The sequence below is a fragment of the Aedes albopictus genome, chromosome 1 (genome assembly GCF_035046485.1).
Source record: "Aedes albopictus strain Foshan chromosome 1, AalbF5, whole genome shotgun sequence".
Lineage (NCBI taxonomy): Eukaryota > Metazoa > Arthropoda > Insecta > Diptera > Culicidae > Aedes > Aedes albopictus.
Genome location: NC_085136.1, coordinates 2,658,260 through 2,676,048, shown reverse-complemented (window position 1 = coordinate 2,676,048; position 17,789 = coordinate 2,658,260). Strand labels below are relative to the sequence as shown.

Genomic DNA, 17,789 nt, shown 5'->3' with positions numbered 1-17,789 from the left:
AATTATGTAACATTTTTGTATTTTGCTTGAAGCCAATTTTTGAAAAAAAAAAATCACGACTCTTCGAATACGTTTCAAAGACTCTCCAAATCCATATCAAAGCAAAAAAATATGTAGGGAATATGTGTCCCGGGAATCCCGAGATTTTCGGGACGGTGAAAAAACTTATCCCGGGATTCGGGAAATCCCGAATTTTTCAAGATCCCGGGATTTTTTGTCCCGGGATATCCCGGGTTCCCTCGCAGTGAAAGAATGTATTCCCAGACAAGCTTTGAAGTACATTTATAAACACACAATGCTTTGAGTGCTGCTTGACTGTCTGAGAAAATACATATTTTGGCATACCTGTATTTTCTCGCAAGGCAAATATTTACGCATTTAAAAAATAGCAAGAATCTCCGCTTGAAACACCGTAGGATAGTGTCCCATCGCCACTGACGTTTCAATTCCAGGGCCGTAGATTCCTGCTCCCGTTTGAACTCCAATTTTTGAGCCATCTAGAAAATTGTCCCGATCAGAAGCAAGTAACTTACAAATACCACGCAACGAACAGCATGTGCTTCTATTTCTTCTTCTGTCATAACGTCCCCACTGGGACAAAGCTCAGTTTTCTTTGAGCTAGAGGTTCCAAGCTCAAAGAAAACTGAGCTTTGTCCCAGTGGGGACGTTATGACAGAAGAAGAAATAGAAGCACATGCTGTTCGTTGCGTGGTATTTGTAAGTTACTTGCTTCTGATCGGGACAATTTTCTAGATGGCTCAAAAATTGGAGTTCAAACGGGAGCAGGAATCTACGGCCCTGGAATTGAAACGTCAGTGGCGATGGGACACTATCCTACGGTGTTTCAAGCGGAGATTCTTGCTATTTTTTAAATGCGTAAATATTTGCCTTGCGAGAAAATACAGGTATGCCAAAATATGTATTTTCTCAGACAGTCAAGCAGCACTCAAAGCATTGTGTGTTTATAAATGTACTTCAAAGCTTGTCTGGGAATACATTCTTTCACTGCGAGGGAACTGCCAAGGGAACTCAGTGAACTCATACTGGGCTCCAGATCACTATGGCATTGAAGAGAATGAAATGGCAAATGAGATAGCTAACAGGATTCGGGATAGCAGTTTATAGGCCCAGAACCTTTCTGTGGTATATCTAACTGTACAATCAATATGGAAATGAAATGCTGGGCCGAACAAAGAGTGATGTCCAATTGAATAGACGTCAAAAATGGTAATCAGTCAAAACGATTTATCAAATGCTTTCAAAGCCAGATAGCTTTTAGGGCTCAATAAGAGAGCCGAACTGTAACATCCTCAGAGGTTAAAGTGCGTGGATCCCATATTGATAAACTTTGCCTTAGCGAACAACTAGTCATCAGATTACGGTATTCTAGTCGAACCTAGAGGCACTGCTATAACAAAATATGATATCAAATTCGACTCATTAATTGTTGACTATGATCTGGAATTTCTGATATGTTTGAAAGGTAATAGTTCGAGTTTACTATTGCCACTTCTTGCAATGGTATCTCAATGGATTGCCCCAAAGTGAGGTATGTATGACAAGTTCTATATCTTGTTCTAATGGTAAGCACACATGAAACATACATAGTTTCAATAGAATAATCCAATTCTAAAAAAACACACAATTGTAAAAAATGCCTTCGATGTGCTATAGTAAATCTCCAAATCGGCGTGAAATTATTGTAATTGTTTCTCTTGGCAATTTAGTTTACCAACTATATATTTATTTATTTATACTCGCACAGTTCAACAATTAAAATAAATAAAAAAGATTTTTTTTGGCTTAATCAAAAGAGCATTCTTCTGTTTATAACATAATTGTACAATAATTGGTTTATTACTCCAAATCACCAAATAATTGTTATAATAAGACGTTGTAATTGTTTCATCACCTTTTTTATTCTTGAAAGCAAGCATCACAATTAGTTTTCAACAGTTTTATTAGGTTATTCTTGGATCTTGGTAATTATTATATTAATTTAATGAGCAAATCCGTTTTCGTATAATAAGAACTATAAAATATGCTTGATTCAGTTATATGAAGTTTATAGGGGGTTTTATTCCACAACTGTCTTGCAATAATTCTATTCTGCATCTAGATTAAACTAACCCACTAAGGAGCCACAAAAGAAACCTAATGTTTTGAGTTATTTCCATGTAGAATAAAAAAAGCAATCTAGTCTTGATATCTTATGATGCTTTCTTAAAATAGCTGATTTCGTCGATTCAGTGTCATGATGCGCTCTACTTTCGATGAAATCAAATGCCCCACACAAACCTCTCTAGAACCGAATTTGTCGCTTGTTAAATATTCAAACAAATTCGGATCTACAGGGTAGATGTAGAACAAAAATCGACGAAATCGTCTGCCAGGAATATAACTTGTCCATCTTCGAATTCCAAGTTGCATGTTTGATGCGTCGTAGTGTTGCTAACCAGCCATCGTCAATCAAATACTTCAATGTTGCTTGAATAAAAAAAAATGTTACGATGATTACTGATACTAAAATAATATGAACTTTCACTTCCTTGTGCTCGCTGTAGGGTTCCAGCATACCTTCGTTTCGCGCCTTACTTTTTACTTCTTGGCTATCCCATTTTCACTATGTAGGCGAACGCACCGCATTTTTTGCATAAATATTACAGCCTGAAAAAGAAGAGGAGAGGTGAATTACATCAAATGGTAACACAAACACAGACGTGGTGAAAGTTTGTGTGAGATGCGCGTGCCATGAGAATTTACAAAGGATATCTGAACGAGATTTGCAGCGCCGTGTTGCCCTTGTGTTGAAACACCCTTCGGCAGCATAGATACGGGTAACTACCAGGCAGACAAACAGGACTATAAATGGGGGAAAGTTTTACCTAGGACGTCCGTTTTCCTGTTGGATGTATTGGTGTATCCATGACCTGCCGACAGACGACATCACCCTTCTTTCCACTTGGACAGAACGCGCTGATGACAAGGTTGACGTTGATTTGATATTGATGCTCAAATGCAAAAAATGGCCGAATCATTTTCTGTGAAAAGAGAAGAAACCGTTACCGTCAAGGCGCCATTCACCGTGGGGGCTCCATTCACCGTGTGCCTTCGAATATTTTTTCATTATTTCCATATTATGATTAAATGATATGACAATTTCCCTTCAATTTCACCAATACAACACTAATGTATTGTGACCATGTCAAAACGCTCATTAAAAACATTTAAAAGTATCATTTTGACACTAAAGTGTGTTTACATGAAGCGGGTTTCTGCTCGTTCACGGCATTCATGGTGAAAAAACGAAAACTGCGCTAAGGTGATTTAAGCGATAAACTAAATATAGTAACGATTTTATTCCACCAAGAAGCATTTAAATTCACATATCAGGTATGTATTTTGCATTACCGAAGTAAGTTTAACAAGAAAGTACGATTACTCGTACTTTTTAATTGAAACCAAAAAGGCACGGTAAATGGGTACCCTAAAAATCAATGGTCTCCATTCACCGTGCCCCATATTGTCCCATATATCTAGAAAAAATCGAAAATTTGAAAATTCGTTTTTTCAATAAAATCTTGCAAGTTATTACTTGAAATGAATTTAAACGAAAAAAATTCCCTTGGCTGGGTTGTTTTGATCATTTTTAAAGGAAGTAGAATAAAATTTCTCATACACGGTGAATGGGTCCCTACTACCACGGTGAATGGTGACCTACCACGGAATTAGGCGACCCTACTACCCTTTACTAATTGCACTATATCACCAAATTTTGTGAAAAATTTTCTACTTCTGTGGATATTGCTTTAATTTTAACCTATAATGAAGGCAATCAAAAGCGGCACCAACAATGTTTATAGGACTGGTGTCAAATGACAGCCCTTATTTGCCCCGAATCCTCTTAAATCCACGGTGAATGGTGCCTTGACGGTATATGCGATGCGATACAATTTATCGATGTACGACGATGACTCGCTATTTCGGCACTGTTATTTCAACAGGTTGGTTTAATTTGTCCTTAAAACAAATGCTTTCAACCTTTTTGGCTGCTATGAGTGCATAAGATAAAAAATGCATAAATTATGTGAACTGAATACTAAAACCAATATTTTTTGCATTATTTATTGGGACGCTATTGTGTTTTACTTTTTTTTATTGAAAACATATGAAGGCACCCAAATGCCTATTTTTAGAAATTATTTGTTTATTGAATAAGAATTGCGCTGTAAGATTCCTCAAATCAACGCATTTTTTTCGCAGCGACGCAGCATATGTACCTTTCTACAACAATACGATGCCGGTCTGCACTCCGTAGGAAAATGGTTGATAATCCAGGATCATCGGCCTATCTGCAGATAATCCTGCTTCCACTTTTGAAACTAATTGCACACGACGTATCGCTTTCTGTATCAGTGTCCTAAAGAACATCTTTTACGAAAACTGCCTTCTTTGCGGTAAAAATGCTTTGAATTTTCAATGTACCCTATACCATGCATGAATGAAGAAAGTGTGCAAACTTATCTTTGCCACCACTACGTATGCGACTGAATACGGAAGCTTCCATTGATCCGTTTGCTTTCTTAAAAAAGAGCTGAAGATAATCCAGGATGAATAACACCTTTTTGTCGATTATCCTGTTTCTGCTTTTGTTGATGTATTGTTCTAAGATCATTTCGTTCTTTTTTGAAGAGTGCTGACTCTGAAACGGGATAATTGTGAGGCTAAACAAACTTAGGCTTATCTTTTTGTTGGAGTCACAACATCATCTTTGAAAATTCCGTTTTGGATTGGTTTGGGACAATCGCCAAGATAGCTAATTACTTTGTAGTATCATGTTGACTTGGACTTTGCACTGGGCCAAATAATTGAAAAGAAATAAACTGAACCGACAGCAAACATCCGTTTGACAATAATGATATATTGTCTGTTTTTATACCGGTTGCTAATCGATTCGTTGCCCCTATTTGAATGTTACACTGCACGCATTGACCCTTCACGCGTCTTGAAAGGTGAAAGCCATAGCTCAAAAATGTGTAAATGTTACGCAAAATTGATTAGGCGGGAACAGCTAGTAAGGTGAAATTTCGCAAGAATTTCGGCATTTGCAATTGGTCTTGACGAAGTTGGTTGAGCCGGGTAAAACTGTTGCTTCTTATATGGTTTCGTATGGTTGCTTTTGTACTTTCTTACGCAAGCCCGTCGTCAAAACGAATCTCGTTGATATTTTACAAAAAAAAAAAATGTGAGCGCTCGAAAAGTTTCAAAATCTATGTGGATGATTTGAAATCAATCATTTGGATTTTTTTTAGCATTACCTCTACGTGTTAGTTTTAGCCGAACAACCATCACGCTATTTTATTTCGTCTATAGTGCGGTTTATTTTATGAAAGTTGTTGAAAATTTAAATTCGTGTGCATCTAGGCGAGCGACAACTTTCAAAAAATAAACTATACAATCAAATTAAAAAAAAATCTCAGAGTTATAACCAAAAATATTGGGATTTGAAGGTCACCCACCAGTCACGCTATCTAGGGGGCTGTTCTTATTTTCAGCACGGTGCCAATATTAAAATCTCATTTACATCGAAAAATTGAAAAAGGCTATCTTTTGTTGTGTATTTTAGTACTCTTTGTTTTGTTTGTTTCCTAAAATATTGTGACTTGGTAATAGAATGGAATACTGAAAGTTACTTATGATTTCTCTAATGCAAAACAAAACAAATTTCACGTTCTGGCTCTGTTTAAACTAATAACTTTGCAATGTCGTAGTCATGCCGGGACATGTCAATGCTTAAAAACTATTTTCTGTTGAAAGTTTTAGGTTTTTGTCTAGAACGTGCAAAAGTTTGGTAGTTTAATCGTTTACGCGAGTGCATCATTTCTAGTAGTAGATCCACAGAATTATACGTAGTGAGAAAGGTCATACCCACTCCCAGTGTTCTTTTCACGTTATTTATTGTTTTATTTCATTTCATCATGTTTGAAGTCACCTTCATAATTAATTTTAAGTCCAGATATTTGTCAATTTGCATCCAATTTCAAAAACATAGGAGTAAGATGACCCGGCGGTATAAGAAGCATGAAAATGCTGTGTTACACGAATGTTTATCCAGTACTTTCTTTAAGTACGTGATACTGGTCATCTTAAGCCGTTTTGTGAATTATTTAGAATGGCAGAAGGCTGCACGGACTGAACATTACAAACACGAGACAACGGACAACACACATAACACCCAGGGAGGGGTCTCCAGTCAGCCTTGGCTATGGAATGCCAATCCGGAGAGGCCGGGTTGGATTCCCGTGTGAACGTAGAGCCACAGAAGAAGAAGAAGAAGAAGAAGGAGAAAAAGTAGAAGAAGAAGAAGAAGAAAAAGAGGAAGAAAAAGAAGAAGAAAAAGAAGAAGAAGAAGAAGAAGATGAAGCATCCAGTGGTCCAGTGAAGAATTTTCCGTTCGCCGAAAAAAAATCACCCACTGGAGGGGGAATCGATCTCACACTCCACATCATGACTACAGAACCCAGAAATATTTACATAAGGGTTTGCAAAGCATATGCACAACATCAAGGTTTGTTTCTTCTTGTTTTTATTTATCTAAATTTTTCACCTACAATCACACAATCACAGGATTTGTATAAGGAATGACGTTTTTAATCATACTATTCAATTGTACATATCTTGCCTAGAATGCCAACAAAGTATGAGAGAGGAATTTAGATAGGAACGATTTTCTCCAAAAGATAGCCTCCTAGGTGAAATCTGATCAAGAGGGATAAAAGCGCCCAACTCGAACAAAGAAAGACGATTGAGGGTTCAAGTCATAAAATAATATAGTTTTATCCCAATTATATAGAGATTGTTTGTAGAAGATACGCCTTTCCAAATAAATAAGCTCATGTTTACGTTGTTTATGTTGGACCTAACCAAAAACATTCTTGTGGTGGTGACATGGCTTTTTAAAGTCATATTTACAGTATTCTAATGAAATTTATAAATAATAATTCTTGGGTAACTACGTCAACAAAGAACTTAAAAAAAGACACGGCAACGTTAAATGCTTCCAGTGCACTATGGGGCGGCTCCATACAAAAAGGTGGCCAAAAATATTTTTGCGTCAATTTTATAATTTCTTGGCTCTATTCGTAGAGTTTATGCCTTAAATATATGAAAACACGTCATGAATACTTCTGAAGTCTCCAAACTCCAGGCTTGTCCATACTGAGGGCATAAAAATTCTACTCTTTGGGTTTGCACCATCAAAATCGTAATAAATTTTCAATCTTTCAATTTAAACTCATTTCGTTATTTCGAGCTGTCAAAAAACTGATTCAGGGGTTTTAGAAATTTAAATAAATATTTGTGTAACATAACAATTTCAACAGATTTAAAATACAAAGGCATTGCATACTTTTAGGCGTTTATCTGTGTATATGATGAAATTTACAAAGTATGTTACAGTTCATAAAAAAAGACTAAGACTACGATATCCAAGCCCAGATTTAGATTCTACTATGATTGATCTACCGAGAAACGTGGCCATGCCGATCAAATGTTTCCTCAGAGGCATTTAATAGGCAATAGGGTGTTTTTATATTGGAATAACTCAACCATCGCCGACAACTTGATTGGAATTGCAGAATAGCAGCTAGTAGCAGCCAAACTTAATTTTAATGTTTCCCAGAGATCCTTAAGAAAGACATAGAAGTAGCCCCGAAGCGAAACTTTGCGAAACTTTTTTTTTGTGTAAAACGGTTAGTATGGGGAAAATTGACTTTTTTAAAGTGGCATCGTTTAATAGGTTTCCTATCAACTTTTCTACGTCTGATATATCATTGGAAATGCTTATAAATAAGTTTGTAGAAACTACTTTATAAGTTCAACATTTTTCATTTAATCCAAAGATATGCGAAGATGAAACATTCATTCATTTTTCTGGTCCAACTGGTCTTCTTCCAGCTACCGAACCTAAATCTCAAATTGAATAATGTCAATTTTCGATTTTTGGCCACCTCAATCCCTTTAGTGCAGTGAGATAATCACTCTTTAAAGGAAGCACGACACCAGACAATGGACTAACATACACCGCTCAGTGGCACAGTTGAAAAGTTTTCCTGACAGCTAGCTGTGGCAGGAATCAAACCCGCTTTCTTTAGCACAATGCGACTGAGTGCTTGGAGACACTAGCCACACGACCACGAAGCCAAACGCTCGATTAAGTTTTGATTTTTTTGTGGTTAGGGTGGCCCTTCTTCCCCAGGGTCTTACTAAAAAGATAAGAAGTCAAAAAAAAACTTCGAACATGTATGAATCTTCGTTCAAATATTAAACAAATGAAATGAAAAAGGAAAAATTTAGAAAAAAAGTTATCTACTATATGGATTGTTGATGTCATTGATCAAAAATTTGGGTCACCCCTTTAATGATGCATCAACAAAAAGCTTGAAATCATTTTAAACTGAGAATATTTGTCAAAATTGTATATTTATCCGAGCAGAAGGGAACAACAACAGCATAAGGAACTGTGTTATTTGGGCAAAATAACTGAATAATAGAATAGAGTACTTTTAAGTTATTAACATAACATATTATGTTATAAACTTGTCTGTCATAAGCGGCAAAATAACAAATATCATAACAAAAAAAATGTTCCTTGAAAACCATTTTAATTTATTATTTGATATCAAATTAAGTTTTTAATTCAAACTAAGAGATTTGAAGTTGGTTTACTACAAAGCAAGATAATTGAACTTTAATAATTTCTATATTTTCAAATAATACGGGCTTCCCCTTCCAGCTGTAATTTTTAAATTGTTCTACTTTAATTGTTTTCGGAGCCGGGCTTTGAAATCAACACGTAATTATGCTTGAAATAGTTTGGTCGTCGATAGCAATTTCGTTCGTTCCTCCTAGATTCTACACAGATTCCTCCAAAAAAATTGCTAGAAATTCTCCTGAACTTCCTCTGCTGATTTTCCGGACTTTCACCACCAATTTCTGCAAATTTTTTTCCTGATATTCCTCTATCGATTTTTCTAAGGATTCCGTCAGAAATTCCTTCTGTATTTATCAAGGGACTTCTCCGAAAAATTTTTCAGGAATTTGTCGTATTATTATTCCAGAAATTCGTCGACAGAATACGTCATCAACTTTTCCATAAATAGATTCGAAAAAACTTCCAGAAATTTCTTCGAGATTTCTTCTTTCACGGATTTTCAAAGACTCCTCTAGAAATTCCTTCAGAATTCTGCTTGGAATCCCTTTAAGGATTTCTACAACATTTCCTGTGATCATTTGTCCAGAAGTTCATCTCAAGATTTCTATTAGAATTTCTTTGAGGATTTCATAAGGAGTTTTTTCGGAGAATTCTCCAAGAACTTTTCAAAAAATTCTTCCTAGAATTCCAATAATTTCTCAGAAGAATTACTTTGGGAATTTCTAAGAAAATTTCGCTAGGAGTTCTTTAAAGATTTCTCTAGGGATTTATCGAAAGGTTGCTCCAGAACTTCCAGGTTTTTTTGCCGAATATTATTCAAGGAATTCTACAGAGGATTCGTTCAGAAATCTTCTTATTAACTGAATACAAAAAAGAAACAAAAGAAATTGACAGGTCATAACTGTCTAATTGTTGTTTTGATTTAAAAACTTGCTACTGTTGTACAACTGTTGATTAGTTGATCAATAGCACAACAATAAGAAATATGTTATTGAAATGTAATTTAATGAATGAATATCAATAGCTAGATTATAACAAAATGAGATTGTCCAACAAAATGTGTTATGGAAAAGTTATGCCTTGATAATTTAATAATAATAAAACAAGATATAAAAACATGTTATGTGATTTCGTAGTTATCAATTTGCTATTCTCCTCTGCTCGGGTAAAAAAAATGCCGGAAAAAAATCCAGTGAATCGGATTGAAAATTTCTTTGACTTATTCTGTATTCATTTCTTTGAGCAAAAATTATTCCGCAAAATGTAGTATCACATTTTTCTGTATTTCTTACTTTCTTGATAAATTCTTCCAATTACTTTTTCATATGAATACGTCGGAGCCCTGCTCAAACGCAACTTTCAAAGTGTAACGGTTCTTTTGCACACAACGTCAGCAGCTTTAGCGCCACTCTCGGGTTAGAGAGGCTGCGACGCTTTTTTAGGTCCGGCTTTGAGACTCTGTCACGGGCGAGTTTTTAAAGTGGCTCAAACACGCACTTTCTCCGACCACCCAAACGTAAGTTCCAACGAAATCAGAAAATGGAAAAAAGATCACCAAATAAAATTTAAAAAAGACTAATCTAGGGAAGCTTCAACCAATTAAGCGAAGAAAGCGATATATTTAAGGACCTAGTTGAGATGAATTTACCAGTTTTACAATTGGGGGCTTACTAAACTAGTCCTACCTATTGAGCTCAAAGGTTTTTCAAAGACTTACGGTTATCAAGAACAAACTTTGTTCTCATGTTGGGGCCCGGCCGTCGTGTTGCTCCGATGTCGCGCAACTTGCAGCTGCAGCGCGTGAGATCTGGTGGACGATCGTAGAGTTGTTGGTCGTCTCCACTGCGGCACGTTGTTGTAGCGCGGTCGCTCCTCAGAGCGCGAGATCCTGCTGGCAAAGTCGTCGAGAGAGCGGCGGTTGTCGCGGCTGCGCGGTGCCCTCGGCCAACTGGTACTCTCTGAGTGCTTCTCTAACTGTGGCTTGCGTAGGGGCGAGTACCGCGAGCTCGTGGTACGGGGATGCTGCTATCGAGGCGAGAGCGAGTGACCGTTCGAACTACGGACGGCAGGCGTATTCGACGCTGGTGCGCTTCGACGATAGGCAACAGGGAGAGTCGTCTCACCGGGATAGTGAATTGCGTTGAGGCGGTCACCGCGAGATGCCCTGGCAAGGATGCTGCGGTGGAATCGAACGAGTGTGATCGCTCGGACGACGAAAAGCAGTGGGCTTGCGCGTCGCTCGTTATTGGTAGAACGCAAGGAGAGTGGTGAGATACGTCGCACGGCGAGGTATCGGCTCACCGGGTTCACCGGAAAGAGATGAGCACCGTTTACGCCTAGAGCTTGCACCGAGACGCGTGGAGCTTAGCCGACTCGCGGGAATTCCGTTGCGCGTGTAGCTTGCGCCGAAGTACGTAGAGCTGCCAGTGCCAGGGATGCGCGTGGAGCTTGCGCCGGTCCGCGAGGAGGATCTGTAGCGTTGGGTTTTACGAACCCAAATAAAAACCCTTCGTTGAAGGGAACGCTGTCCCACAACGAAATTAGTCTACACTCTAAATCCATAGTTCATAAACTAGCTTACCTAAGCGTTTTTTTTCTTCTGATCTCTCAACCACACAGTAGTTTAGGATTAACGAACGATTCAATTCTGAAAAATTTACGATTAACCTGATCATAATTCCATCCACAAATTTATTGGCTTTGGTCTCACCTCAATTAATCAAACTATCAATATCGCACTATCTAATGGTTCAATTCGCACAGAACTAACTCACAATCTGGTTTGGTGTTTTTTTGATAACTTTCCACAAATGGTACGGGCTTCTAACTCGCTTGCCTTCACAAAAGTGATTGGTGGCATTCCCATATAAATGCCTGATTTAGGCTTAACAATACAAATTTGCGAAACGAGTAAACACCTATTGTTTCAGATTTTCGCATAGCAAATCTATCTGCTGGGCAGATCAAATAGGGCAACCAATATCTACCGCTTAGCCCACTCTGATGATTCTTCTTCGCATTTCCTCTCATGGTGCAGGTTGCGATCCCCAATGCAATCCATATTGCTGGGGGGCGTGAGCCATCTCACTCCGCAAGCACTCATGCTCTTCATTTCGTTATTTTCTCTTACTAAATCGAGACGGTGGGAGATATTAGAGTGGGCCATAAATTCCGTCACGCGAGTGTCGCAATCCCTCTTTTTCTTGAAAGATGGCTCTGCCGCATGCTGTATATTGTGTTTGCTAGGGATTTCTGAGGAATTCCATTGCAATTGATAAGAAAGTCGTTACAAAAGTATTATCATAATACGTAGCTCCATTATCGTGCCAAATCCTACACTCTTTTCAAGAGGGTAATCTGCTTAGATAGTGCGAAAAGTCGGTATAATATAATATAAATAAAATATATGGTCAGTCAGAAATTACAAGGGTGTTTGTATTTTCATCTCATCACAACCATGCGTCTCACTGTGTGTTTCAATCACCTTGGAAACACTTGGCTGATAATAGAATCACCAGAAAATCTTCATTGCAAGCAAGAAAACCGGAAGTTGCCAATTTTCATAGGGAAATCAAAATATTTAAGTAGGTTTGCCTGCCTGGCTTCTAGAAGGATATTTTATGCAAACATATCTCCACACCATTCACTTATAGTAATAATCAAATCACATTCAGGAATGATTTTATGAGATGAATCATTTTACCCCACCATGGCATTTTAAACATAGTTCCTCAAATCTTTCAAGACTGTGTGGTCCCGACTGGGGTAGGTGGCACTAATACTTCCACGCCATAAATATGAGGGTTAGAATATGGAATCCTTGATGATAATAATAAGAAAAAACAAAATCCTACAAGTTTGCCAAACATCCTATTTTAGTAATTGCAAGAAAACGATAAGAGATAGAAATTTGGTATCAAAGAACGAATTGTAGAGTGAAACAGGGGCCACAACTTTGCCTACGAAGAAATTTTAATTTATTACGCATTTTTTCAAAGATAATTAACAAAAACAAGTTAAAACACACTACTTCTGAGCTATTTGCTCTAGAAAACTTAGTTATTTATTTTTTGCAACTTCTCATCGTAATAGGCCATTTTACCTCACGCAAATCTGACAGGAAAAGGCCTACTTTCCCACACCAAATTAACAGTGCTGTAATGGTTCATTACAGCACTGATTTGCGTTGCGTAATGAACCATTACAGCATTGTTTTCAGTTTTGATCAACTTATTGATGCTTTCTGGACGCAGGTTTGAAAAATTATGACAACTGCACAGTATAACCTGCTATGATCAGACTTCCTTTATCATGACTATAAACATCAGTGTGCAGTTTGATGAAAAAGTTTTGTTAAAAACTATCCTCAAGTGGTAATTTATGAAGTTGCAAAAAACGTTGTACCCAACTCGGTGCAGAACTCGATTTTTACAGCACTCATCGTAATTATCCAACTCGGCAAGCCTCGTTGGATAAATGTACGGCTCGTGCTGTAAAAATCATCATTCTGCACCTTGTTGCGTAAACTACTAATACGAATCAAAATAAAATCTACTTTGGCGACTACTTTTACCCGCAATCAAAGATACACGCGAGATTGTCGCCTAAGGAAACAGACCTGTTTTCAAATTTTCCATCACAGGGCTCTTTGATAATTCTTGAAAAAGCGTCGCCACATGGCCGGGTGATGTGATGACTGCTGCGACTGCACATGCTATTGGCACCGCGATTTAATTTCGACCATTACATAAGGCCTTGGAAAGTAGTCGCCATAATTGTGCTTTTCATGCAACGCACAATAATTAAACCAATCGATTCAAAGATGCCATTTGATAGAAATTCCGAAAATCTTTCAAATAAGGGTTTAAAAACTGCGATAAGTTTGACCATTTCCAAGTTATAGCCAGTTGAGGCAATAAGAGTCAAAAACATGGGAAGTTCAATAACTACGTAACGGTTGAGATTTGACCATAAGCATAGACCAATTTTTTTTAACCATTTATGGTCCTCTATCACCCGAGAAAAGTTTGCACTCAGGAACCTAACACCCTGTATATAGGCCTAAAAACCACTCACTTTTGTGCCAATTCGTCCGAAAAATACAAGACAACTGCTTCTGTTAAAATCGCATGAAACCTTTAGTTTAGGATGACATTTTTCTCGTATTATTAAGACAATCTCCTTGCGCTTTATTAAGTGTGCAATGAATTGTGTCCACAAGAAAATATCGGTACCGATTAGGCAGAACTTCAGCAGTGTCGAATACGCTTGTGTCTGTTATTCTGCTAGGCGTGACCTTGCCACTTATTTGACAACATGTACTTATAGCTTTATTGTACCAGTTATCGCCAAGGATTTCCTATTTATACTGTACCGGATAATATAAACAAATATTTTTAATTCTATGCCATCGATACACACAGAACTTTTAATATCAAAAAATCATTATTGTTACATGACTGGGGAAAATTATTCAGGTCCATCACTATAGTCATTGCTGGTACACCTACACTAGTTCATTTCATGATATTATTGTGATCAATCATATGTTGGGTCTAAAACTGCAACCCACAGAAAAATCAAAATTCAATGTAAAATGACAAAGCTTAATCACTTCATCACATTTTTTTTCGATTTATAATTATCGCATAATTTATACAATCGTTTTAATTTAATACCTTATGAATATAAAACAGCACAGTCAAAGCTATACTTTTAAGGTAGCTTGAATCATTTCTAAACTCTGCGCAGTACTCATCAAAATCTTACATTCTTATAGTGTATCAAAAAACTGTCCGTACAGCCTGCGTATTTGTCATTCGATTAATACGCCTTTAAAAGTGTAAAACTCGTCAAAGAATCTGACATTCTTATGTTGGGGAACTAACGTATTTCCGGTAGTTTTGTTCTCTTCATCGTGTGGAGTTTTTTGAAACGAGTTGAACTCAGAGTTGGCCTCAAATCCTTCCCAACTAAGCTGAGTTAAATGCCCAAATTTCAGGAAATTTGGCCCACAAAAACCTCTTATGACGAAGAGAACAAAATCTGCCGATAATACCCTTAGTCACCTTATATTGGTCAAATTTAAAAAGATACGAGCACCGGTTGATTTGAATTTTTACATTATTATTAATAATAATAAAATTCCATTAACAAATTTAGGTTTGTGTAATGCTAAGAGTAAATACTACTAATATAATCCCAATATTTGTTCGTTCTACACCTAATGGAAACAATGTCGTCCTACACGAAGAGAAAAGCGGTCGGGTTGGTTCATAAAAAATATCGATTCTTGATTGTAAAGTTACACGCCCGCCATTTTATATCACTGCGATATTAAAAAAAAATCCTTGCTCTTGCACGGAAGGCATCAAAAATCAGGATGTTCGCTGCTATGTAGATGGAATGAAAAATAACACTACACATGCGTAGAACATTATCAACTATCTATTCTCAATTTCCATGGCAGGGTCCTTTTTACATTGAATAGAATTAGAAATTTTGTATTTCAATCACATTCGATGTATATTTGATGAAGTTTTCAATCTCCATATGTGACGTCTTCAGCTTTAATGCAATAAATTGAAAATAAAGTCCTAACAATAGCTAACAATGGGTGAATAGAACCAATAATAATACTTACTCATTACCGGTAATTTACATCCGAATGTAATGATTGGTCAATATTAGCTCCTTTCTGGCTTTCATCGTTAATCCCAATGTTATCGATAACAAGTGTCCTTCACACAAAACCTTCATTTTTCACTTTTTTTTCTCGAGCAAAACCTTACGAACGCGATTGATGTGTACAGTGTTAGAAGTCAAGAAATCAACTGAGTTTGTAAAGAGGCAATACGGCATGTGTATGCCAAAAATCCGGGTTTCTCTCTCGCTAGCTGAGGTGACATGTATAAGCTCTGAACTTTCACAAGACTGACAGGGGGTAGCTGTGTGAGTATTTCTGCAAAGCTGTTAAATAGAATGGCCTTAACATTGTGGTGCGAGTGTGTGTGGAATTATTTTCCCTTTTGGGTTGGTTTCTCCCAATCAGTTTTCTTCTCAAATCTCTCAAAATGCTACAACCATTCGGCCATAAATGACTGTATAGTCTTTTTCGGACATGTCCTCGGCATCCCAAGATGCCCCGTATTTCTTCGAAAGAAGCACAATTTTCAGATACCATACCGATCACACTTTGGAGCGGATACATTGAACGATTCAATTAACATCATGTTACTAGATTGGTGGGGCAACAACTTTAATCTCACAAGTTTTACTCGTGTATATCAAGGTGAGTAGAGGAAGTTGGAATCGATTTTACTGTTCACACTATATATTTTTTTTTATTACAGGGGATGCGGTATATCATAAAGTGGGATTTTTTGGGTATCTGATGGTAAACATACGACAATAATGAATACGTTTTGTCGAAAACTGTCATTTGAAAGTAAACGAAAAGCAGGTAAACTCAGAAATGAGAGTGAATAGCAGATCAGATTTTGTACAATGTCATACTATGTTATAAATTGATGTAATCATATCAGTACATTGCATGAACTGATGTTGATGTTCGTTGTTTGATTATCATCCAAGTCTACGAACAATATGAGTAGGATGTGAACACCATCATTTACCGTACCGTAGAGTAGTGGTGCATTGTCAACCTTCAATAATTTATTATGTTATTATGATATTCTTTTCGTGCAACTGGCTTGTTGTTTTCAGTGTGTGATAATTGATAATATTCTGGGCTTAATTAATTACTAGCTTCATCTAATTTTAAACTTATTTGATTAGATGATGCATTGATTTTACGTTTTAGACATGATCAACGTTGTATGGGAAAATTGAACTTTGATCGCGCAACCCGGAACGAAGCTTTTTTGGTCCATATGGGTGTCCAAAACAAATGTGCAAAATTTGGGAGCGATTGCATTGCGATTGAAATTTATATTTAACTAGCTGACCCCCGTAAAGTTTGTCTTGCCTACTACGTTTTTTTACGTTTCAAGACCAAGTCCCTGTACGCAGATTTCATGGAAAGTCAATTTTCAAAAAATCTTTATTTCGAAATGTTTTTTGCCTAATAAACCTTCCTTGGATGAAAACTAACAGAACAAAACCAATACAACCCAAATTGACCATTTCGTTTGCGAGTTATGCGTGGTCCCACGTATGCCACTGCATTTTTATATACACTCCCGTTCAAAAGTTTGGGGTCACCCCCTCAAAAACATGTAATTTTTTTAGGCCCATATCTCCGCCAATTTGCGTCCGATTTCAAAACCCTAGGTTTCATTCAAAAGATAATAAATCAAAGAAACTTTGAACATGATTTAAAAGAAACTTTTTCAAAAAAAATTGTACGTAAACTTAACCCAAAGTTGTCAAATTTTCTAAAAAAATGAATATAAACTTACGGCAGTGTCGCTGGAAGTTGGGTCGACCAAATTTTAAGATGAGAGCGGTAATATGACCCATTTTCTATTAGCTTTCAACTGCTTTTTACAGAACTTAGCTAAAAAATCTAGAAAAAAAGTTATTAAGTGAATTAATCCTTGATGTCATCGACCAAAAGTTTGGGGTCACCCCTCAAAATGCTGTATCGGCCAAAAGTTTGGGGTCACTATCGTAAACATGGAAAAGTGATTTGTTGATATCTTTGTCATCTTTCATTCAATTTTAATTCTTCTTGGCTTATTTGAAACAAAATCAATGATACTTACTGCATAGACATTGAACCTCATATTTGTTGAAATTTACATACTAAAACTTAACGTAAAGTTGCCTCATTTTTTGAAGCGTGGTAAAATGTGCTAACTTTACATAACATTTTTATATACAAAAATCGTTAAATACGTTAAGTTGAAGACATCAAACGTAAATTTAGTTAATTATCTTTGAAATGAGCCAAACATAATTAAAATTGAACTATAGATGACGAATATATTACCAAATCACTTTTCCATGTTTTACTAAAGTGACCCCAAACTTTTGGTCGATACATCATATTGAGGGGTGACCCCAAACTTTTGGTCGATGACATCAAGGAATAATTTACTTAATCACTTTTTTT

The 17,789-nt window shown here is 36.8% G+C and overlaps 1 long non-coding RNA gene across 1 annotated transcript; it reads right to left on the bottom strand.

Annotated features, from left to right (window-relative positions):
- Positions 1–752: 752 nt before the first annotated feature.
- On the bottom strand, positions 753–15,543 carry LOC109406959 (uncharacterized). Its single transcript, XR_002129481.3, has 3 exons — positions 15,357–15,543; positions 2,886–3,041; positions 753–2,667 (listed from the first exon to the last, which is right to left on the bottom strand). It is a non-coding gene; the product is annotated as an uncharacterized LOC109406959 (long non-coding RNA).
- Between the last annotated feature and the right edge of the window lie 2,246 nt (positions 15,544–17,789).